The sequence below is a fragment of the Prionailurus viverrinus genome, chromosome C2, assembly GCF_022837055.1.
Source record: "Prionailurus viverrinus isolate Anna chromosome C2, UM_Priviv_1.0, whole genome shotgun sequence".
Classification (NCBI taxonomy): Eukaryota; Metazoa; Chordata; class Mammalia; order Carnivora; family Felidae; genus Prionailurus; species Prionailurus viverrinus.
In genome coordinates this window covers 49,853,136-49,878,151 of record NC_062569.1, presented here as the reverse complement: position 1 = coordinate 49,878,151, position 25,016 = coordinate 49,853,136, and the positions used below count along the sequence as shown (strand labels likewise).

The following is a 25,016-nucleotide window of genomic DNA, read 5'->3' as shown; positions in this document are numbered from 1 at the left end:
TTTGAGAGAGGGAGAGAGAGCGGGGGGGGGGGGTGGGGTGGGGTGGGGTGGGCAGAGAGAGTTGGAGACCGAATCCCAAGCAGGCTCTACACTGTCAGCACAGAGCCCGATGCAGGAATCGAACTCACAAACCATGAGACCATGACCTGAGCTGAAACCAAGAGTCAGACGCTTAACTGACTAAGCCACCCAGGTTCCCCCACAGTGCTCAGATCTTCAAGTGGGAGACATGAAGCTATAAATGCCCAGGTAATTTTCTTTGTAGAATGGACTTAAAAATATGAACCTCCTATGTCTAAACCTAGGAAGGTATAGCTGAGGATATAAGCAATACCCTGGTCTGCAATGATGCCTGGCATATCAGAACTAGCAAGGACTTGGGAAGCCATCTGATTGAAGGATTCCAAACTGAACCTGTGACTGGGATTCAGGACATTAGTGAAATCATTGAACATTATTCAAAACACGCTATGTATATATGTATACATTTGTGCATCCTTCTATGAACACAGTCCTTAGTTTTTATCATATTTCAAAGTAATCTGTTATAAACCTGTCACTAAAACCGCTCTTTTTTTAATAGATAAGAAGGTGACTGGTTCATTTTCATACCAACCAGCTATTGGCAGAGTTAATTCTAAATGCCAACCTTCTGCTAATGCAGTTCAACTGGTCTTTATGATCTGAGCTAAGTATTATGAAATGCTATATGGATTTTCTGCAGGATACCTCTTGTAAATCTCTTCACTTTCTGGTTATGGGAAATGGTTAGCTCTTTACAGCATTGGAATATTGTGACATAAAAGGAATTTTACCTGAAAGCATTTCAAAGCCTCTGTGTATTAGCCAGGTGACTAAGAAGATATTCATTGCAGAGATGCAACAACAGGGCAGAAAGTTCTGGGCATTGGCCCTGTTTGGCCCTTCATTGAGGGCAGCAGGGTTCCATGAGACAGGGCTCTCCCCACCCGGTGGCATCCAAGTGACTTTTGTATCTGTCTTCGTAGCTAATAAATGATTATTAACTCTCTGTGGGGAACCAGGTGCTGAACTTTACAAATAGAGTAATATAATCCATGTAGCATTTGGATCAAGTAATGATTTCACTATCTGGTAATTTACTATCTGGTAAAGTGTTGACTCCGTGAATCCAAAGGACATTTAGAACATTTTTCATTTCTAAGGATAAAGCTTTTAAAGCTGCTGCTCTGTAAAACTGTAGAAGAATGGCCTTTAGTTGTAGAAGTTAACTTGTTAAAGTGGTCCCTCTTTGCATCTACCAAAAAATAATAGAGTGTCCAGATCTTTGTGAATTACGTCAGAGTCCATGAGGATGGTTTTTGAAGGACAAATACTTGGCATCTCAACTTGCAGCCTGTGTTTGAGACCAACTTTCATAGATCTGTGCTCCCACTTTAGCTCCTGAGAATCCATCTGGGAAATACTATTTTCATATGCCTCTTATTTTGAATCTTTAATTATATTTTTGATCTCTTGTCCCTTACCATTTGTCCTAAATTATATAAATCAGTGCAGATGTTTAATATCTGGCAACTGTAGGTACCATGATACTAATATTATAAATTTTTTTCTTGGATACATAACAAGTTCTGCATAAAGCATAGTACTAAATTATTTTTAAATTAGATTAATTTCTATAAAGTGATAAAATGTTATTGGTTTCCTATTTTATCATCTTTAGTATTCATGAAGGAGCAATTCTTTCCTCTTTTCTCCAAGGTCTTTAACAAAATTAGCCTTTGTAACCATTTTTATGCCAGTTGACTGTGAATGAGGAGGACTAATGAAGCAGAAAATTAAAACACTTGGGATGTTTTAATTTTAATGCTAATTATTATTCTACACTTTACAGTTATTTTTCTCATTGCTAAATTTATTGCTTTAAAAAGTATTTCTATCTTTTATAATGTTTTTTTTCTAGCCACAGAGCTTTATTAAATTTTTGAAATTCTTACTATTTGTATACCTTGTTAAGGAACAAGAATTTTGGTAGCTAAAAATCAACCTGATTATTGGTAGAAGGTTTAATTGTGTATGTTCTCAAGCATTTCACTGCCCATGTGTATGTAGATTAAGAAAAAAAAAAGTTAACCATAGGGGCTCCTGGGTGGCTCAGTTGGTTGAGCATCCAACTCTTGATTTCGGCTCAGGTCATGATCCCAGGGTCTTGGGATCAAACCCCACGTCAGGCTGTGCTCTGAGCCTGCTTAGGATTCTCTCTCTCTCTCTCTCTCTCTCTCTCTCTCTCTTTCTCTCTCTCTCTCTCTCTTTCCTCTGACTCTCTCTCTTTCTAAAATAAAAATAAATTTAAAAAAGTTAAACATAGGCCACTTGCATATATTTTCACCTTTAGGAGAGTATGCATTTTCTTTCTTTTTTTTTTTTTTTTAATGTTTATTCATTTTTGAGAGACAGGGTATGAGTGGGGGAGGGGCAGAGAGGGAGACACAGAATCTGAAGCAGGCTCTAGGTTCTAAGCTGTCAGCACAGAGCCCGACATGGGGCTCGCACCCAAAAACTGAGATCATGACCTGAACTAAAGTCAGATGCTTAACTGACTAAGCCACCCAGGTGCCCCTATTTTTTTTTTCCATTTTCTATGACTACTTCAGAGAGTGGTTATACCATAATATTGGTGCTATTTTTTTAAGTAAAAAGCCCCATAGTTTTTGTGTGGAATTTTCAGGGCTGGAAAAGACCACAAGGATCTCAAGAAAATCTGCATCCAGTTTGTGAGATCCTTCTAGAATGAAAGCTGTAGAGAACAGGGAATGTGACTTTAGGGCCTGGCATATGGGAGATGCCCAGTAAGTGAATGCACTCGTAATCTCCCACATTCTGTCAGTGAGGATCCTGAAACCTGGGAAGGTCAAATGGTGGGCCTAAGATGAGTTTGCCTGAACTATTAGCAAGTGATAAGAACTGAGGCCCTGTTCAGTGTGGTGCAGGAGGTGGTACACACCATGTGCTACTGTTCGCCCATATTCACATGATTCTTGGTCTCATGCTAAATGGAGGCAGCTTGCTGGTTCCCAAGTGCTGGTATAACTATCAACCATCTGTCCCTGCCCCGGGACCTTATTCCCCAAGCTAGTTTGAGCACAGGATGTTGCTTCTTTTCTGCTTCCTGCCTTAAATGTTTGTTGACCTAAGTTCTATGCTGGAATTCTGCAGTTAACAAAGTTGAAATGGCCCCTGTCTGTATAGAGCTTACAGCCTTGCCTCTCCTTTGCTGTTGCTCTCTTCCTCTGTCTCCACGCCCCCCAAGCTCACGTGGGAACTTTATGTTATGGAAGCTTTTTCTTTGGAAGTAATTGGCTCCTCAAGAATTGAGGTTGCAAGAATAAGAATACAACAAAGCAACTTCATTTGTGTTTTCCCAGATTTACTTACTGATAACTTGCTTTTTAATTTTTAAAAAAATATTTATTTTTGAGAGAGAGAGACAGAGACAGAGTATGAGTGGGCAAGGGCCAGAGAAAGAGGGAGACACAGAATCTGAAGCAGGCTCCAGGCTCTGAGCTGTCAGCACAGAGCCTGACACAGGGCATGAACTCACAAACCGTGAGATCATGACCTGAGCTGAAGTTGGACTCTTAACCGACTGAGCCACCCAGGTGCCCTACTTACTGTTAACTTTAACACCATTTGCTTTATCATTACAAACTTGTACACTCACTCTCTACACACATACACACACACACAAATTATTTTTTATGAATAATTTGAAAATAAGTTCCATACCTCATGGTCTGCCCCTAAATACCTCAGTATATATGTCCTAAGAGTGGGGATATTACCTTTTATAATCATGGCACGATTATCAATTTAAGTTAATTTAAAATTGGTAAGGCCCTTTAAATGTTTTTTTGGTCCTTTATTTTTGAAAGGTTTTTTTTTTTTTTTTTTTTTTTTAAATCTGATCTCTATAGGGAAACAGACCTGGGGAAGGACACTAACAAACATAGAGAAAATGCTATGGCATCATAAAAACTACTAAATGGGGCACCTGAGTGGCTCAGTTCGTTGAGTGACACAGACTTAGGCTCAGGTCATGATGTCGCGGTTTGTGAGTTCAAGCTCCACATACAGCTTGCTGCTGTCAGTGCAGAGCCCACTTTGGATCTTCTGTCCGTCACTCTCTGTCTGCCCCTCCCCTGCTTGTGCACTCACAAAAATAAATAAAACATTTAACAAAAAATCTTTAAAAAAACCAAAAACAACAACTAAGTTCTCAGGGTTGGGCTGGCCCGAGGTGTGTGTGTGACGGGTCCTTGCTTTAATACTTTACTATTGCCATCTTGAAATTCTTTATTTTTTTTTTAAATTAAGTTTATTGGGGCGCCTGGCTCAGTCGGTTAAGCATCCGACTTCAACTCAGGTCACGATCTCGCGGTCCCTGAGTTTGAGACCCACGTCGGGCTCTGGGCTGATGGCTGGAGCCTGGAGCCTGCTTCCGATTCTGTGTCTCCCTCTCTCTCTGCCCCCTCCCCCGTTCATGCTCTGTCGCTCTCTGTCTCAAAAATAAATAAACGTTAAAAAAAATTTAAAAAAAAATTAAGTTTATTTATTTATTTTGAGAGAGAGAGAGAGAGAGCGAGCGAGCGCACGAGCAGGGGAGGGGCAGAGAGAGGGAGAGAGAAGATCCCAAGCAGTATCTGCACTGCTGGCGCAGAGCCTGACACAGGACTTGAACTCACGAACTGTGAAGAACATGACCTGAGCTGAAACCAAGAGTCGGTGGCTTAACCAACTCAGCCACCCAGGTGCCCTGTTAAAATTCTTTGTTTTTGAACAAAGGCCCATGTTTTCAGTTTGTACTGGACCCAGAGATTATGTAGCTGGTCCTGCTTAGAGGACTTTTATACTGGGCTAGGAACTTCTGAATCTGATACCGTAGGTACTGTTGTAGATACGGAAACTGAGGCTTAGGGGAATTTAAAATAATTTGGGTCAGGTTGCTGAGCTAGCCGGTGGGAACAAGATTTGAACTTGTGTCGTTTTGATTCCATATCTGATAGCTGTCACATAGTTTTCAACTACTCCGTGCCCCTAACTCTTGCCCCGCTGTGCTTAATTTCTTTCGGTTTGGAACTCCCTTTCTCCTTTTCTCCTGAGGATCTCTACCTTCTTTTGGTACCATAGGCTGTGTCTCTCTCTCATCCTAGATCTCTGGGCTAATGTGTTTACTAGAAGGCCATTTGGGAAACTTTAATAAGTTGATAATAATTTTTGTGTCAAGGGAACAGCCCGTGAGTAGTTTCCATCTTCATCTTCTCTCAGATTTATAGAGAAAAGACTTCCTGTGGTCGTTCCCTCATTCAGCTTTAACATATACTCCTATCGCAGTAACTGGTTTTCTTCATGCTCCCCAGTTTTGGATTCCTTCCATCATCCTTTGGGGTCTGAGGTCCTGCTTTATTCCCAGAGTCTTCCTGGCAGTTGGACAGCTTTCTGGAATCTGAGCTTCTGTGTTCAGGTGGGTCTCCCTGCTCTCAGACCTCCTTGGTGCCCACAACTGGCCTGACGCACTCTAGGCCCCAGGAGTGCATCTGTAGACAGGAAATTTACTGTTCCTTTTTTCGGAGTTTATGTTGTAGTCCTCCCTGTGGCTATGTCCCACCTACATAGGATGGCTATTAGGCAGAAAAAAAGATCAATAAGCCAGGATTGTTGTTGGGGGAAATAATAGAAGAAGAAAGGAAGGCTGAAGAAATGACATTACTTGACCCAGGGAAGAGAGACTGGAAAGGAATACGTGGGAAATGCAGTGTTGAAGGTGTGGAGGATGACCATATTCTGTCTCATCAAGAAAGCAACAAAGGGGTCGACTTTTCAATTCTGTAGAGTAATTTAGGTTAGGAATTTAGACTGTTGTGATAATGTTTGCATTGTGACATATTGAAAATTGTTACCAGAGAAGTCAGTACAATCCTTTTCCTTGGTTTTCTTCCAGAAAGAGGGCCGGGGTCTCTCTGCCTCGGTCTTTTAAGGTCATCCTTGCCCTGAAGGTCATATTTTGTTGTTAAAATATCCTTCCCAGACACTATGGGATTAGAGTTTCAGAGGAGTGCATCTTCTTCCTGTCCTTTAGGGTGCTTATGGCCATTCAGTTCTCCCTGGAACCTGCTTCCTGTTCTCAAGAGCGTCTCTGGTCAGCTGCACAGAGGCAAAAACAGCTCTGAAGCAGGCTGGGGCTGGGGTCAGCTGGCTGTGCAGAATGAACCGTGCAGTTTGGTCCCTACTTAACCAGGCCTTGGCTTTGGGTGGCCTATGACACTTTACAGAGATGTGGCTGCTGTCTGTTTGGCCTGAGCTGTTGGGACTACTGACTGCATTCAGGGATATGAGTTGCTCTCCACTCTGTACTCAGAAGAGCTTTGCTTAGAGGGAGGTCATTTAATAACCTAGAATCTCCTTCTCCCCTTTCCCTCACTCCTTTCTCCTATGGTTATCTTTGTGTTTGCACTCCTCGTGGGACCAAGCTGTATAGGTAGTGTTCTGGGGTTCAGTATTAACGGATAAGGGGGTTTGCATTATGATGACCACGTGTGCCTCCCATTTGAATGCACATATTATAATCCCTCTTTGACTGTAAGCCAAGCAATGCCTGGGAAGATAATATCATTTAATTTTTATTAAACTCAGAGATGTCAGATTAAGGCATGTAAAACGTCCTCTACTAAAATATCAGATAGGCACAAGCATGGTTATTATTTAAGCAAATGGTCCTGCTTTGGCTGGAGTGCTGGAGAGTACAAGTACCTCGGGTTAATTCTGGACTCTTACACTCCATCTGTCCAGTCTCTCCTCCCAAGGGGGGAGGTAAAGGGGCTTCTCTGTTCAATGATACACATGTCTCCTGAGTGCTGTGGGGGAGTTTGAATGTGTCACTACTTAAGTTTTGAGAATTTAATTAAAGCTTCAGCCCCAAGAGAAGATACTTGTTTTAATATATGTCACTGTCAACAACTATTAGAGATTCCCATGTGCCTACCTATCTCTGGTTAATTCCCCTCTCTTGATGTTATAATTAACACTGATCAGAACTGATGGTAGATATCTAAACAATTGATGCTGACTTTATAAAGTCTAGGTACCTTTATTTATATCTAGATATGAATTCATGAAACTCAAATGTCAGTTGAGTTTTCACATTTTCCATGTCTCTACCAAAAGCATTTCAAGTGCCTTAAGTGTTCACTGGCTGCAAGCTCCTGGGTTTCTTACAGGACCTGTATACAAAAACTTGCTCGTGAGGTCTCAGTTATTTGTGGATAGCTCAAACTGAAATCAAGCTCTGAGCCTACCAAGGATTTTATTTTGAATTATATTGACATCTTCATGAAACTGATAGTGATGTGCCTGTAAATTTTTATGCTAACCTATAAAATTTAAAGTGACATGACCAATAGTCATCTTTCAAAAAAAATGAGAATGTTAATTTTAATGCCAAGAGTCTTGAGAGAGAGATCAATAAATCATCAAGGAAACATCATTTCAAAGAGGCAGGGGGGCCAAAGGGTGGCTCATCTCTGTCCTGTGGAACATAGCAATATTAAATATGGGTAATGCTTAGTTTATTTTGGGATTCAGACATTTAAAAATGTGTAGCAATTACTGCCCACTGATGCACATCAGGTATTTAATGAAGGAGAAATCCAAACTGGTTTATTTGACAAGCATGTGTGATCTATAGGACATGTTCCATATCGTTAGAATACGTAGTTCTCTGTCTCCAGTGATGAATAAACAGCCATGGTAAGCCTGCTGCCTAAATAGAATCCTTGTTTCTGCCATTCTCAGCATAGTTTAACAGTCATTGGACAGAAACCTGTGTTCCTCCAGATGTTCCTCGGCTCTCAGATGACATTTTTGTAGTGCACTGGGTTTACAGTTCTTGGTTATACTCTATTGTCTAGCAGTTATTTCTTGCTGGCAGTAATGTTAAGGGTGTATACACGATATGGGGAAAGAACCCTGTGTTTGGATTAGAAAGTCCAGTTTCAGGTATTCCCTCCCACCCTGCTGTTACTTTTGTGATCTTGGGCAAGTCATGAAGAGTCTCTGAGGCTCAGCTTCCACATCTGTAAGGCAAGATGATCCTGGTCCTCTCCCACTTCATATGGTTGTCAGGTTCACTGAGGCATCTGTTCCTTAAAGGGCTTTGTAAGGGATAGAATGGAAAGCACCACACAGGAGTGGCAAGGTTATGATTTCTGCCACTGAGCGTTTAAGGACATTACATACCCCTTTGTGGAGCACCTTAACTTTTTCTTTGAAGATGAACTCATGGTAACATTCCGTTTTGTTCCATGGCACTTGATGCAAAAGCTCTAGCAGTTTTCTGGGATAGTCCTGACAGGAGTTTCTGAGCTTCATATAGTAGTGATCTCCTTAAATGCATTGGTGATGAATAGGTCATGGGTGTGTGCTGTGCTGGTTTGAGTGGATATAGGAGCCCTACTCTTTTTAATCCATGTAACTTCAAATCTGCAACGACTGCAGCAGCTTTCCTTAGTTGAGTCCATTGTAAATATAAACCAAGAGCAGATTTCCAGTGCTATCCCATAGATTAATAGACCCTCAGGGGCAAAGGTCTCTACCCTTCAGTTAGCTGCTCTTCTTTGATGTCTGTGATTTGCATAGACCCACTAATTGGATGGCGCTGCCCCTACTTGAGAGCCAGGTATTGCCTAAGAGAGCTAGTAAGTACAGATGGTCTGGAGTGGTCAGGGGATTTTGTTGAAGGACTGGTGCCCAGTGTCCCCAGAATGACCTGAACCAGCTTGGGGTGAAGAAGGGAGGCTCAGGCAGAATAATGCCGCAGTGGAGGATCCCCCTGACTTACCGAAGCAAATGTGCTCGCTCATCCTGGTAGCATGGATCTCCCTGGAGCATCCATTTGGGGGTATCCTGAAATCTAGCTCTTTAAATTTGTATGTATGTATAGGATTCTTGTTGGGGTTTCATCTGTTTGTGTAGTTATATGGGTGATTTTGCTATATTATATTGAGGATTTGGGGCTCCCTGTGTAGTTGAGCGCACAGTGAGATTTCATAAAAGGAATTAAGCTCTAATAGTTCTATGTGCTGCTGTACAAGGCTTTCAGATGAAAAAATAGATCGCAGGATCTCTGTACTGCCTTATGTGGTGAAGAGCATTGGTCCTGAATACAGGCTGTGGGGATTCAGATCTCAGGTCTATGACTCATTTGCTGGGCCAGCTCAGGGAAGTGACTTGACTTCTCTCTGCCTCAGTTTCCACATCTGAAACTAGAGAAAGGATTATACTTAATTCACTTGTACAGGCATTGTAAGGATGAAATAAGGCATGTGCAATGCTAGGAGCAGTGTCTGAAATGTAGTCAGTGCTCCATAAATGTCAGTAATTCTCAAAGACATTTCTTCATTGTTTCAATACACCAGTGGGAAGGGATTATTTCTTCCCTAGTTGAGTATTACTAAACTGGCTGTACTCTAAAAAATGTCGTTTTGTTTCCTGAACAAAAGAAGTAAATGCTAGTTCTAAAATATTAAAATATAGTTAAACTTCAGAAGAAAATAAAAATACCTAGAGATATCATTGTTAATCTTTTTCATATATTTTTCTAGTCCTCCATTCTGTGTTTATATACACATTTTACATAATAAAAATCGTATATTTAGTTTGTATCTTTTTTCTTTTTTAAAAATTTTGTTTATCTTGAGAGAGAGAGTGTGTGTGTGTGAGTGTGAGCAAGGGAGGGGCAGAGGGAGAGGGAGGGAGGGAGGGAGGAAGAGAGAGAGAGAGAGAGAGAGAGAGAGAGAGAGAGAGAGAGAATGAGAATGAGAATTTTAAGCATACTCTGCACTGACAGCATGGAACCTGACATAGGGCTGGAACTCCCGAACCATGAGACCATGACCTGAGCCAAAATCAAGAATTGGATGCCTAACCGACTGAGCCACCCAGGTGCCCCTCCTTTTTTCATATAGTATGTCAGACATTCTTCAGGTAATGCAATGTCTGGAACATTGTTAATGGCTAGATAGAATTCTAAAATATGAATGTATATTTTAGTAATCGTTCTCTTGTTGATAGGCATTTATATTGACAGTTATTTTTATAACTAATACTAATGAAATATCCTTGTACATAGATTTTTATATTTCTCATAGCTTTATGATAGCTTTCTAGCAGTAATGATTATTGACTAAATATAAACATTTCTATGACTCTTGTTGCATATTGCCTCCTGACTTTGCAATAAGTTTGTTAAAATTTATACTCTTAAAAAAATTTTTTTAACATGTACTCATTTTTTGAGAGACAGAGAGCACAAGCAGGGGAGGGGCAGAGAGAGGGGGAGACACAGAATCCGAAGCAGGCTCGAGTCTCTGAGCTGTCAGCACAGAGCCTGACATGGGGCTCGAACCCATGAAATGCGAGATCATGACCTGAGCCAAAGTCAGACGCCCAACCGATTGAGCCACCCAGGCTCCCCAAAATTTATGCTCTTAACTTACAGTTTATCAGCAGTGTGTGAAAGTTCCTGTGAAATCAACCCTTCACTAAGTTACCTAGGTGCTCTAAGAGTAAAGGACAGGTTCTGTGCAAGGATGTGACTCGGTACCACCCAGAGGCTCTTTCACTGTGAAGTTACCACTGAGTTCCACTTGCTTTTGTACTACTTTGAATGCACATAAAACTTAAAAAACATAAAAAATTGCATGGCTAATTTGAAATGATGGTTTTCCAGATGATTTTACTTACTAAGCATCTCTGTGTTCCTAAGCCAGAGGCCCTAACAGCTTCTGACAATGAGGAACATTCTCTAATTGGGAGAGTGAAGAATTCTGAATTTAGGCCTGAAATCTTTAGATGGTTTTCATCTGGCCTGAAACATGGAGCCGGTGGACAGGGCCTGACCTAGAGTTAGCTTGGGTTCGAATTCTGGTTCTAGCACAGCTGTATGATCTTGGGCATCTTGTCCAACTTGAATCTGTCTCCTTACCTAAATTTAAAATAAGAATACTAATAGATCTCCTTGCATAATTTTTATGAAGATTAGAGAAGGTAATGTTTATGGTGTTTGGTAAATGGTAGCTTTTATAATAATGGCCTCACGAAGTGATGTGGCTCCCATGTTTGGTGTCAGTAGGCTTTCTAATTGGACTTGGGAGTCTTGAGGCAGAGATATATGCCATGCTTTTGCCCTGAGTTGGTCTCAATTTGGAATTATGTGGCTGGTGAGATTGAGGTGTGTGTGGAGACAGTATAGTGTACAACCTCTTTAGCATGTGACTTAATTAAATAAAGTTATATCCACCCAGTGATTGGAGTGGCCATTCACTTAACTTCTGGATATTGCATACTTATTTGTCCAGGTACGGGGAGTTGGCTCTTGGCCTATACTAGCTCATTTACCCTTCAGAAATACCCTATGAGGTGGGTGCTACAGGCTCCACATGAGGATATTTTAGTCTCAGAGAGGCCCCCTCAGTTGGGTTGTCAGATTTAACAAATAAAAATATAGGAAATTTTGCATGGGACATACTTATACTAAAAAATTTTTTGTTGTTTATCCAAAATTTGAATTTAACTAGGTGTTCTGTTTTACCTGGCCACCCCACCCGTAACTCCGCAAGGTCATGAAAGCTGGGACTCAGATTTTCCTCCATCTGACTCTGAAGCCCATGCTGTAGCCTGTTACTCTGTGATGTTTCTATAAGAAATCTGAAGTAGAACTCAGGTGTGAAAGGTGAGGAAAATGTCGTCAGATGGGGCTTAAAGTCGTTCACTCATTGTAAATTGAGAAGCTGAACTCGGAGACACTTTTCTTTTTCACTTGATTGGTGGAAGAGAATTTCCTATTAGGTCTAATGATTAGAAATTGGAGACATCTAATGAGGTACCTATTTTGTATGCCAACTACTGTGCTGGAACTAATCTGGAAAATGCTCAGTCTTTTCAAATGAGAATTTCAGGTAAGAAGTTAAAAATTCTAAAGCTGTATGGTTGTTGGGTGACCCAGTCAAAGGAAGCATCACCACCCCTTAAAGCCTGTTGACCTCGACTTTATACATGACCTTCTGCTGGGAGAACTCTGGGGAGTAACTAGGGGGCAATGTGTTAGTCATCCAGTGTCTCTGCCAACCCTAGAATAGGTGTTTCAAAGGAGTCTTTCAAATGGGCTGCATAGAGAATTATTTGCTGCTGCTGAAGAATTGGATATTTAATAAGGTGTAGATATTTCTGAACTCTAAAAAATCCTTGAGTTTTCCTTGGTGGTCAAATGAATACTCATGGGCCATGCCTGTTTTCTAAAACCTCCCCCGCCTGCTCTGTGGAGCTGCTGAGTTCTCACCATCACATTCAGGATAAACCTGAGGCACTGCCCATCGCTGTGGTGGTGGGCTTCATGTTTGAGCCTTTCTAGGGAGGAGCCTGGGGAGCTTTGATGGCTAGAGGGCCAGAAGCATGAAGAACCTATTGGGAGAAAACTCCCTATGGATGAGGAGGGGGAGGAGCAGTTTGCCCCCTTCCTCTCTCCTGACCCTACCTTGTGTTAGCATCACAAGATTGTGGTGGGGAATCTTTGGAAGGGAAAGGGAAGGGAGATTTTTCCCAGCCTCCCTTGGGAGCACTTTGGCCTCCATCTCTTTCCTGGATGCAGTGAGAGATTGACCGAAAGATGCCTTTTGCTTTTCAGGTGGCTTTGGTTCTGATAAGTCACAGGAATTAGAAACCCATCACTTTGCACAAATTTTGTGTTATGGGAACACAAATCTTTTGTATAAGATTATCTGGTAGTATTAAACGTTTGAATTTAACAGGAGTGGGAATTTCTGAGATACCTCACATTTGGGGGGTACCACTCTACTTTCAAAGTACTGGTTCATTAAGACTAAACAATGAACCCCACTGCATTTCTGTGTTGATGTAAAGGATTTCAAGACTAATAACCATAGTATGATAATCATAATATAAAATAATTGATTCTAAGCACTTTATGTGTATTAAATTCCTGCAATAACATTTGAAATGGGAACTATTATTATGCCTATTGTGCAAATAAAGAAATTGAGGAGCAAACCATTTAAATAACTTGCCCATGGTCACACAGATGGTTGGTGGCAGAGTCAGGATTTGAACCCAGGCAGATAGGCTCATAGACTCTTAACTGCTATTTTGGGTAGGTGTATATGTCTCTCTCTCTCTCTCTCTCTCTCTCTCTCTCTCTCTCTTTCTGTGTATATCAGATGCAATCTTGCAAGAAGGATCTCCTAATTATATGTACTTGCACATACATCTTTGACATTCAGATTTCTCAGAGTGTTTAAGAGTAAACAGTGGGGTTTGCAAATTGGGTGAGGGGCAATTCAGTTGGGAAACAGGTGAACAGGAATGGAGTAGAACTTGATGCCTCTGAGGAGAGGGATGGGTTAGTGATCTGGGCTATGTGGTCCTAATGGGAGTGGAGTAGAGGGGTTGATGCTGGCATGTACAGAATGGGTGGTAATGGGAGTCTCAGGGGCACAGCTGAAGCTGGAGAGAAGAAAATGGCAAGGGGCCCTGATAGTAGAGAATTCTGGAGTGAGGGAGTTAATGCTCAGGATGGAGAGACCTAGTTAGAGCTTTTAAATGCAAGACTACGGTAAATTGCTTTGTGAAAGACTTGCCTGCCTGTTTTGTCTGTCTGTCTACCTATCTCTGTGAAGAAGTTGATTAAAACATACAAATAATTCTTATGTATATTTTAGGGAAAATTGTACTTTAATAATATGCTTGTTCATTCACTAAAAACTGGCTTTCTCAGACCCATTCTTGTTACTTCCCTTACCCACAGGCATGTGATTTTTACCTGAGAAGTAGCCTTTACTGCCAAGTATTTTGAAACTGTCACCTCGTTCAATCTAAGTTGGAAACATTCCAGTCTTTTCTATAATCATTGCTACGTTTGTGTGTGGAATAAGGACAAAAATCAAGGAAAAGCTTCAATGCTGTCAATAATATGTGCTCACCCTGACTGGCACAAAAGTAGTGTACAGTGTAGAGGACCACAGATAGCTTATTTTTTAATGGCTTGTTTTTGCCTCCAATGGAGTGATGTTTGCTTCCGAGAGTGTGCGTGTCTGTGTGTGTGCTTCTGTGTGTTTCTCTGTGTGTGTGCATGTTCATTTTCTGCATTCAGCCTGCGTCACTACCATGGTAATCAGTGTTTCTCAATGGCCTCTGTAGGTGAGGAGGGTTTCTTTGATGGTTAAAGACCTACACTTCCCAGACATTAAATGTGCATAATGCCTGGAGGGTTTTAAGCCCTGCACTAAGCATGCATGTCTCATACCCAAAGTAGCCACAGCGCCTGCATTCCCACAATAGCGGCAGCCCTGAGCAGATGCTTCCAGTGTTCTTAGCTGGCTGTGCTTTTCAGTTTGGGACAAAGTTCTATAATCATATCTCATGGATTTATTTTCTTCACACTGTAAAGCCTGGATTGTGAAGATCTCCTCATGCCATAAAGGGCAGAATGAGCCAAGTTCCTGGGGCTGCTGAGGATTTCTTTGCCTTTTTTTTTTTCTTTTCCTTTTTGGAGATGTGTATCAGAAAAAGGCTTTGCCTTTAGAGAGAAATTTTACTGCTCTTGCCAATAATGTATAACAATATTAAATTTAATGGCAGACCTTGAAGTGTATAAAAACTTGAGTCCAGAAAAAGGTAAGAGTCATACTACTAATTTTAAGGTAAGTGTAATAGTCCTAGTAAAAGATGGTAAATATTTCTTATTTTATCTTATGTTTAATTAAGTTTAAATATTTATTTGAACTCTTGACAACATATTTGAGGTATTCTATTTCGATATGAGATGAAAAGGTAAAGTATTTTTGATCAGGCAAAGTGTTTTTTTCTTGCCAATGTGTACTTTTTGTAACAGTAGAATTTGCATGCTGATGAATTGGGAGTACATTGTAATAAAGTGGTCAGTGACAAAATCATTTGTATTCTTAGGTTACAAGTCAAGGATATAGATGTGCTTAAAAATTTTATGTGCCTGACACTTAGGAATAGTGAGTTTTAATTTTAACATTCCAAGTCTTATTCAGTTTGAAAATGACTAAAGCTGTATTTTAACTTTTTACAATAATCTGGACTGAATCATTCCCAATTTGTATCAATTAAAGATGGTCATGGATAGTGAAAATAATTAGCTTTATAAAATGACATGGTATAAGTACTCAGCATAGATAAAATGGAGGCAGAATCCATGTATCATGTTCTTAGAGTCTGTCAGCTCCTGTAGCATGAGAGAAACATTTGAAAGTGTGAGTTAGGAGATCAGAAATTTAAAATAGATGGACACTGTCCTTGAATTATAAGAAATATTCCTGCCTGTTCAGACAGAATAAATGACACGTCAAGAAATGTCTTCTAAACTTGTCTTCAAACTGAAATTCGTCTGTCATTTCAGATTATTCATGTGTGTCTACTCAAATGTGACTTTATCATGCCAGTGCGCTGAGAGCCTGTCTTGAGATTGTTGCTAGTTCATGGTATCAACTTCAGTGTGTCATGTTCACAGTAACCAGCATTGATGCTTCCTTTTTATTCAAAATATAGATCATGGATGAGATTTCTGAGCATGACCGAGTTTTCTAAGCCTTGGAAGGATCTTTTATATAGAAATAGGTTAGGGTTTGGGGATTTGGTTAACTCAACATGCAGTTTGTCAGAAGGATTTTCCATTTAGAGTTTTGTCTTAATATGTTTGGCAACTCTTTCGTATGCTGAATATAGGAGTAAGTTGAAATGCACAGCATACTGTCAAGTTTCTCTTGCTTTGCACATCAGGGAAGTAATGATGAAAATGACTTCCATTACTTTGACCATATAATGATCTTTAAGACTGAATTAAAGTTAAAATGAAACAGTATGGACATTTGCAATGAGTTTTTCTAGTCATATATAAGCTTTTAAGGTAGATGAATTTAAGGTGTCTTGTTTCAGGGTAGATATTTTCACATACAGATGGTCTTACCAGAGATTTTTTTCATGAGCATATATTTCATATGTTACTTAACACATTTTCAATTATTCAGGTTAATGATTCATTTTGCTGAGTGAAAAATTTTTCTCTACTGACTGCCTATCTTGGTATTAATCTTACTGGATAGCAAGACTATTTTTTAAAGAAGTCTTTCTTCTGAATTCCAGAACAGTTTTAAATGATATATCTTAGATTAAAGAGATCAATTCATTTTCATAGTGTGTTAAAATTAGTAGATTCTAATTTTCACCAAACCTGAGTTGTATTTATTATTAAACGATGTTAGTGGAAGTTGTTTCAAATGATGGGGATATAAGGTTGAAAAATGTTCTTTGAGAGCCAGAAAGACCAGAGAGAAGAAACCTGAGTTTTGATGCCATATCTGTAGTGCTAAAACTGTGTTAAGTGTAAAACTCATGCTTGCTCCTATATTGTGTGTATTTATGCATATACTTAAGGAAATACTATTAGCCTCAAAATTTAGTATAACATAATAAGCCTCTGAGTTGGAAGTTATCTCAGTGATTCTTACTACATTCAATATACTGTAAGATACTTGAATTGCAACATAAAAACAGAAGTCAGAAGAAGCTTTAGGCATATAAGGCAAGCGTTTTTATAATCTTGTATGTCTATGAACCCCAACTTCCTTTTTAGCAACTAGGGATAATACTACTTCTTACTTCATAAGGTTATTATAAGAATTACTGGTATAATGCCTCTGAAAGCATTTGGAAGATGGAAAGACCACAGAAATATAAAATGACATAAATATAGAAATAAGGGTAATGCACATTTCATCTACTTTAATTGAAGAGAAATTTTATTTGTTCTGGAGTGCAAATAAAAAACACTTTGACCTAGAACCTTGGTAGCATCTGCCACTAATTTTCCCTTTGGCTTAGTATAACCTACATGACAGCAGGGTGCACACTGTGTATTGAATACCTTATGCTGATGTCAATGTAGGAATGAGTCCTAGATTTCTAGAGCAGGAAGAAACCATAGCAATCTTACTCTTTTAAGGAGGAAAAAACAAAAACAAAACAACCAGGCTGTACATTTTCCTCTGTGACATGAAATGGATCTGTGGCTGGAATTGAGCCCTCTTATTCCCAGATGATGATGGCTGGACCTACTCTTTTTAATCAAACAGATTTTTGCTTTTAGAAGATGCTAAGCATTTTAGATACTTGTGATTTCTCTCTTTATGTCATTTGAATTCTTTGTACAAGGGAGGGGAAAACTACTTTGTACAAGGGAGGGGAGTTTCTGTTGGAATCCATAACTGCTACTAGTTAATTGGTACAATCAAAGATGTATTGAATGCTTTATGTACAAAATGCTGGTAGGGGATATGAAAGTGAATAAAAGTATTAACTTTTTTTTCAGTAATTCATAGTATATTGCAAAGACATGCTTATATCAATGTAATTATGGTAGCACTGTAATAGAGGAATATATTCCAGTGGTAGCTTGAGCATAGAGAAGTAAGCAAAGGATTTCTGGAGGTTGAAACATTTGACTAAGCTTTGAAGAATAAGAAGGATTATATCTGGTAGATAAGCAAGGATTGAAGATGAAGAAGTAGGCCAGGGCCAGGTGTTATACTAAAGACCTCATAATCCAGGCTAAGAAATTTGAACATTATCCTCCTTCCCTCCCCCCCCCCCCCCCACTCCAAAGGAGAAGGTTTTAAGCTGGGGAGAGATTAATCTGATTTGAATTTCAGAAAGATCTCTCTGACAACAGTTTAGAGACTGAGGGGAGGGATGAAGCTAGAGCAAGGGAGACCAGAAGGCTCTTGCAGTAAATAGGTGAGAACACAATGGTCCCAAGTTTCTTAGCTTAGATCTTTCATGAGAAAACACGGGACTCTGACGTCTACATTGCTGTCCTTTGCCCCTGATCAAAGCTGCTCTAGAATTCACCCTGCTTCTTCCTTCCACATTTTATCCGATCACTGTCTTGCAATTGGAATATATTAGCTACAAGTAGGTAATATTACCTGATGTGAAATTTAACATTTCCGCTCCAAATTTCTGACCTCTTACTGTCTATTAGTATTGTGCCTGATTATGTACCTGTATTTCTTTTATGGAGAACAGAAAATATTTTTCCCAGGAAGCTCAGAGAACCCCGACTCAACCTTTTGTTTTAGGTTACAAGACATTGATTTGAATGTTGTCATGAAACTTGCATAATCAGCTCAAATATAACATTAGAGTAGGGAGGTCAGTGATCATTTCTTGGTATTTAACTTTGTTAAAAATTATGATTTCCCTATTTCACAAAAAGGGTAAAGCTTATGATACTGTGTACTTTATTCTGTTCCATAGATCAGTTAGTCTAGTTCTGAACTATCTAGTAGGGCAAGTTCTTTATCATTGTTCTCATTCAAATTTTTTTCTCTTTTCATGTGTTTTTTTGTTCTAGATGATTTTAGAAATAGCCTGGAATGTCCCCAAAGTAATTCTGTTAGGATTTTTTTTTTAATTGGAATTGCATTGCATTTATGGAATAACTGAGGAGAATCACCAACTTTAAGACACTGAGTTTTGCCTTTGAGGAACAAAGTAGGACTCACCAAATTTTAAGTCTTTTTTCACATCGATGAGGATTAAGAGTTTTCTTCATGTAGCTTGTTTACATGTCTTGTTAGGTTTATTCTTGTGGTTTCAGTTGGTATTATGAATAGATTTTTTTCAGTTACCTTTCTTTCTTTCTTTCTTTCTTTCTTTCTTTCTTTCTTTCTTTCTTTTTCTGGGAAAATAACTTTATTTGGGGGTGTGGGGTGTGGGCAGATGTATAGTCCCAGAATTTCTAGAATTGCTTCTTGGTGCCAGTGGCCTTCATGACTTTGAGCATGTTGAAGTGCACACTCTTGCTCAAGGACTAGCACTCGCCCACTGTAACAGTGTCACCATTCTGAACATCCCTGAATCGGGAACAGGTACACAGACATGTTCTTGTGTTTCTCAGAGCAGCTGTACTGTCAGATGTAGTGGAGGTAGTCTCAGGGGATGACGGTGGCCCTCTGCATCTTCATCTTGGTCACCACATCAGACAGAATCTGCCCTCAGATGGCATTACCAGTAAAAGGGCATTTCTTGTCAATGTAGGTACCCTCAGTGGCCTCCTTGGGAGTCTTGAAGCCCAGACCCATGTTTTTATAGTACCATGGGAACTTCTACTTGCCAGTTTCTCCAAGCAGGATTTTCCTCTTATTTTGAAAGGTGGTTGACTGTTTTTGGTAGGCACGCTCCATCTGAATGTCCACCATCTTCTGAGAAAAGAGTTACATTTTCTTATGTTTAAGAACAGTTGAAAATCTTTCAAAAAATTTTTTTAATGTTTATTCATTTTTGAGAGACAGAGAGAGACAGAACATGAGCGGGGAAGGGGCAGAGAGAGGGAGACACAGAATCAGAAGCAGGCTCCAGGCTCTGAGCTGTCAGCACAGAGCCCAGTGAGGGGCTCGAACTCATGAACTGTGAGATCATGACCTGAGCTGAAGTCAGATGCTCAACTGGCAACCACCCAGGTGCCCCAAGAGCAGTTGAAAATCTTAAACACAGTAGTATAAAAGAACTAGTACAAGAAGTATGATTTTATCTCTTAGCCCTCTTCACTTCTTTCCTAAATAAATTACTTTTAACTCTTACTATCCTTTTTGTAGGGTTTTAGTGTTCCTTTCATATCTCTATATGATGTACTTACTCTACTACCTATTGATTTTTCAATTTTTGATATTCTCTATTGATTTTCTTCTATGGTAGATGAGGTATTAGCCCACTAGTAGCATCCCCACATCTCTTTCAGTTACTTTATTGGTTGGCTATCTTTGTAACTTTAACAATTCACTTAACTTTTTTTCCTACTCTGCCAAATAGAAATACTCTACCTGTGACCATAGTACTCCCTTTACCCATCCTTTCTCTCACTTGTGTCTCTAACTTCTCATCATTACTCCTTCCATGTTTCAATCATAGGTTGATTTTAAAAGTTTAATATCAATAAGCAAAGTTTACATACTATGACTGCATAAAGTTATGTTATTATGACTATATAAATGTTCACCAGAGCAAGTTATCACCTAATTTAATTTTTAATTGCTTAATTTTAATTAAGGGTACTGGTTCAGAACATGGTATCTGAAGAAAAGGTTGGATTCTGGAGATTTCTATACCAGATGATGGCATCAAATTCATTAGAAAAAACTGAGTACCTAAAAGTAATTTTGACAACTAGCAATGTTCATCAGAACTCAATGAGATGACCATAGTTGTTATCTCAACTTTTGGGATGATGAATCTCAGGTACAGAGAGAAAAATAACTTGCCCTAGATCATACTGTAATTTTGTAATTAGTAGAGCTGACATTTGATCCTATGAGCAGACTTTGGAGCCTGGACTTGCAGTCAGTCATGTTCTCTTTCTTAGCCATACTGTTACTTACTTGGAGTTGGTAATATAAATAGGCAAGAAACAATTGGTTGTCTTCTCTGTTTAAAAGAAAAACAAAAAGCATTACCATTTCTATAAAGACATCTTAATTTAACTTCTGCTTTCTGCATATGCTGTTCCCTTGAGTAAATAGACTTGCAAGTGAGTACTTATTGATTAAGAGACAAAAGACTTGTGAGGCAGATTAACAGGGTTTGGTGTAGGAAAGCAGTGGGGTAAGAATGCTTAGGGTGGAGCCAGATCATGCAAAGGTTTTTAATTTATTTTTAAGTTTTTTTTACCTCATGTTTACTTACTTGTTTATTGAGAGAGAGTCCTTGCGAGGGAGGAGCACAGAGAGAGAGAGAGAGAGAGGGAGAGAGAGAATCCCAAGTAGGCTCCATCCTGTCTGCACAGAGCCCAACACAAGGTTTGGTCTCATCAACTGTGTGATCATTACCTGAGCTGAAATCGAGTCAGACTAGCCACCCAGGTGCCCCTAAGCAAGGAAGGCTTTTAATATCCCCCTGAGGAGTTTGGGTTGGATCTAATGAAGAAGGAAAGAAGATGATAAGCTTTGGATTTGACAGGTGATATAAAAGTGGTATTTTAGGGAAAAAGACTGGTATTTTAAGGAAAAAAAAGTGGTATTTTGGGGAAAAAAATCCTGTGAAGGATTGATAAAGGGTCCTGCAATCTACCTGAGAAATTGGTTCAGGCGTATTAAGACCGTGAACCCTAGTCATTGAGGTTTTGACAAACAATCCATTACTATCTCTAATTACTTGTCAACAACACAGAAGCTATCATGAGTGAGCTAAAGTTACTTCAGCCATCTCTTTGAAGAAAGGTAAATGATTGTTTCTATTGATCTGTTTAAAGAGTAAGTCATGGTTGTAGATGTGTGTAATATAAGGTTTTCATCTAATTCAGCGACTTGTTGCTTCTTGCTTTTTAAAATCAATGTCAGTACTGTTTGGTTTTCCAGGTAACATGTGAAAAGAAAACTTGACATATACAGCCAGGGGTCTGAGCCCCCCCCCCCTTCTCCCAAATGCAGATAGGAAATCAGAAGAGAAGGGACAAAATAAGACCCCTTTAAAGGACAGTTGTGTTACTCTCTTTTATAGTTTCTCTTTGCACATTTTTTCTCTCGTGTCTAAATTCATTCGTCATTGTTTGCTTGTTTCTTTATTCTTTATTTTGAATGTCCAAAATTATACCTGCTGACTGTTTTTAAGAAACCAAGCAATATTGATTTATATTGAGTTCTAAGTAAAATTTCCCCTTGCCTTTCTCACTCCTCAGGTGTAACCACAGTTGATTCTTTTTCACATCTGGACTTACATTCTTCCAGGAGTGTGCATACTTATGTGGACACACATACAGAGGAGCCACACCATACTTCAGGTCTCATAGGGAATTACATTTTTATGTGAGCAACAAGGACAATGAAAAACATAAATTGTGTGGGCCATTTCATAACCTACCTTCCTATTGCTACTTGTTTATCCCCCATATGAACACAAGATAGGACTTCAGCCTGGACTTAGTCACTAAATGCCTCTTATACTGTGAGCAGTCTACTGGTGTTGAGGTTTTTTGTTTAAAAGATATTTTTAAATTTTTATTTATTTTTTTTTTTTTGAGAGAGAGAGAGAGAGAGAGAGAGAGAGAGACAGAGCATGAGTGAGGGAGGGGCAAAGAGGAAGGGAGACACAGAATCTGAAGCAGGCTCCAGGCTCTGAGCTGTCAGCACAGAGCCTGATGAGGAGCTCAAAACTACAAACCACGAGATCATGACCTGAGCTGAAGTCGGACACTTAACCAACTGAGTCACACAGGTGCTCCCTGGGCACTCAGTCTTATACTGGTTGTGATCAGTCTTCCACAAAGTCCTCCTTTTAGTTTCTAACCTTCCTTGCCTTAGTTTTCTTATTTCCTTTCTCTTTTCACAGAAGTAAAATTTAGAATATATTTATTTATAAAGCTACATGTGAGTCCATGAAGATAAGGATCCATGGTTGGTATTACTTTGGCTCTGATGTATATTAGTTGTTAAGATGCTGGAGCAGTTGTCTGCCATTTATGTTGGGCTAGGGGATCTTTCTAGGATGCCTTCCACGATTTTTCTTGTTCAAATTCAGAAGAGTATCATTAAGAACAAACCCAAAGTTGGGGAGCCTGCTTCAGATTCTGTGTCTCCCTCTCTCTCTGCCCCTCCCCTGCTTGCGCTCTCTTTCTCAAATATAAGTAAACATAAACAAAAATAAGAACAAATCCAAAGCAACACAAATCACAAATATTGGCAGGTCTGGCAAAAGCCCTGAAGATCATAGAGAACGACAAACCGATGAATTCTAAAGTTGTCAATGATCAGTGGAAATGATGCTGTGGGACCTGGCTAACATTCTGTTTCTATTCAGTGGGTGGATATCACCCTTACTTGAACACAGAGTTCAGTTTTGGTCACTGCATTTAAAGAGGGTGGTGGAGAAAGTGGCATATGATAATGAGTAGCAACAGAATGGAAAATGGGTCCTTTCCATAGGAACAGGTCAAGTTTAAGGGGCTGGATATAACATTTCTTGGTTGAACCACCCGGTTTTATAATTCTGTGGCTTCTAGTTATTGCTTTACTTTTTATATTTTTCAATTTCTTCTTTTGACTAATATGCGTTTTTATTCCATTCCATTGCTTTATTGTGCTACTTTATTTTGTTTTGTTTTAAAGACAGAGTGTGCATACATGGGTGGGGGAGGGGCAGAAGGGGAGAGAATCTCAAGCAGGTTGCACGCTCAGCACGGAGCCTGACGCAGGGCTCAGTCCCTCGACCTTGAGATCATGACCTGAGCTGAAATTGAGAGTCTGACACTTAACCAACTGAGCCACCCACGCACCCCTGTTCTACTTCTTTATCCTATACTCATTTATTATTGTCTTTTGGATGCAATTTTAAGTTGACACTTCTTTGTTCAATTTCTTTAATTTCTCATTTACTCAGCACTTAATTTATTTTCTTGTTTTTTATTCATATTGCTATAATCTTCCCCCATTCTCACACACAACCTGTTCTGTTTTTTACTTTATCATTTCTTTGTTTCCTTGTATCCCCAGTGACAAAAGAGGGATGCTGGTATCAGGGTGAGCCCCGGAAGTTCTAATCCAGGGTTTATTCAGTGCTCTGGTACAGTGGGGGGCACAATATGGAATCTGGAGTAAAATAGCAGCAGACAACTGAAAGTTCTAATGACAGGGGCGCCTGGGTGGCTCAGTTGGTTGAGTGTCCGACTTTGGCTCAGGTCATGATCTTGCAGCTTGTGAGTTCGAGCCCCACGTCGGGCTCTGTGCTGACAGCTTGGAGCCTGGAGCCTGCTTTGGATTCTGTGTCTCCCTCTCTCTCTGCCCCTAACTCACTTGCATTCTGTCTCTGTCTCTCTCAAAAATAAATAAACATTAAAAAAAAAGTTCTAATGACAGCTTAATATTTTAGGTAATCACCTGGGTCAATTTTTCTGGCACTCCTTTTCCTCATTTAAAAAATACTGATTCTTTGCCTTTCAAAGAACTGCGAAGATTAACGAGATAATGAGTGTGACAAGTCTTGTCCAGTGGTTGGTACATAAGCCTTAATTAAATGTTATATCTTTCCCTTAATCACACATACCTGCTCATTTTAGTATCTGTGATACACACACACACACACACACACACACATACACACAGACACAGACACACACACACACCCCTTTCTCTCTGGATTGACAACCTATATCAGTTTTCTTTCTGTCTTTTCCTCTGATCCCTGTATACTTACTCTTTTTGCCTAGTTACTACATACTCAAAACCAAAGTCAAATGTATGACAAAGATGCAAAATAAAAACATCAGGAAACAATAAGTTAAATAAATCCTTAGTTGATTTTAATTAGCAAGACAGATTATTTAGAGTACGTAAATGTGGAAACACATTACCCACTCAATTCTGATAATCACAGCTTACCCACAATACTTCATATCTCCTAAGAAGAACTAATATTTAATCATTTGTTTTAACTTCTTTCATGCTGTTTTTCTTTTTTTTTTTTCCAACGTTTTTTATTTATTTTTGGGACAGAGAGAGACAGAGCATGAACGGGGGAGGGGCAGAGAGAGAGGGAGACACAGAATCGGAAACAGGCTCCAGGCTCTGAGCCATCAGCCCAGAGCCTGACGCGGGGCTCGAACTCACGGACCTCGAGATCGTGACCTGGCTGAAGTCAGACGCTTAACCGACTGCGCCACCCAGGCGCCCCTCATGCTGTTTTTCAAATCAAAAAGTCGCCTGGCTTCTAATCACTTAGACAATTGCATAAATTAAGCAAACTGTCCCTTTACCAAAGATAACTTCTAAGTGTTATGTGTTTAGGATTTCCCACAGGCTGGAGGGTTTTTTTTTTAATGTTTATTTATTTTTGAGAGAGACAGAGACAGAATGTGAGTGGGTTGGGGCAGAGAGAGAGGGAGACACAGAATCTGAAAC

At 39.6% G+C, this 25,016-nt stretch overlaps 1 protein-coding gene and 1 pseudogene across 1 annotated transcript in view; one reads left to right on the top strand and one right to left on the bottom strand.

The window, feature by feature from the left end:
* PLCH1 (phospholipase C eta 1) overlaps positions 1 to 25,016 on the top strand; it is a 191,200-nt gene that overhangs the window by 17,171 nt on the left and 149,013 nt on the right. The gene's annotated exons all lie outside the window — the stretch shown is intronic.
* Positions 10,892 to 19,331, bottom strand: LOC125175053 (40S ribosomal protein S11-like; annotated as a pseudogene).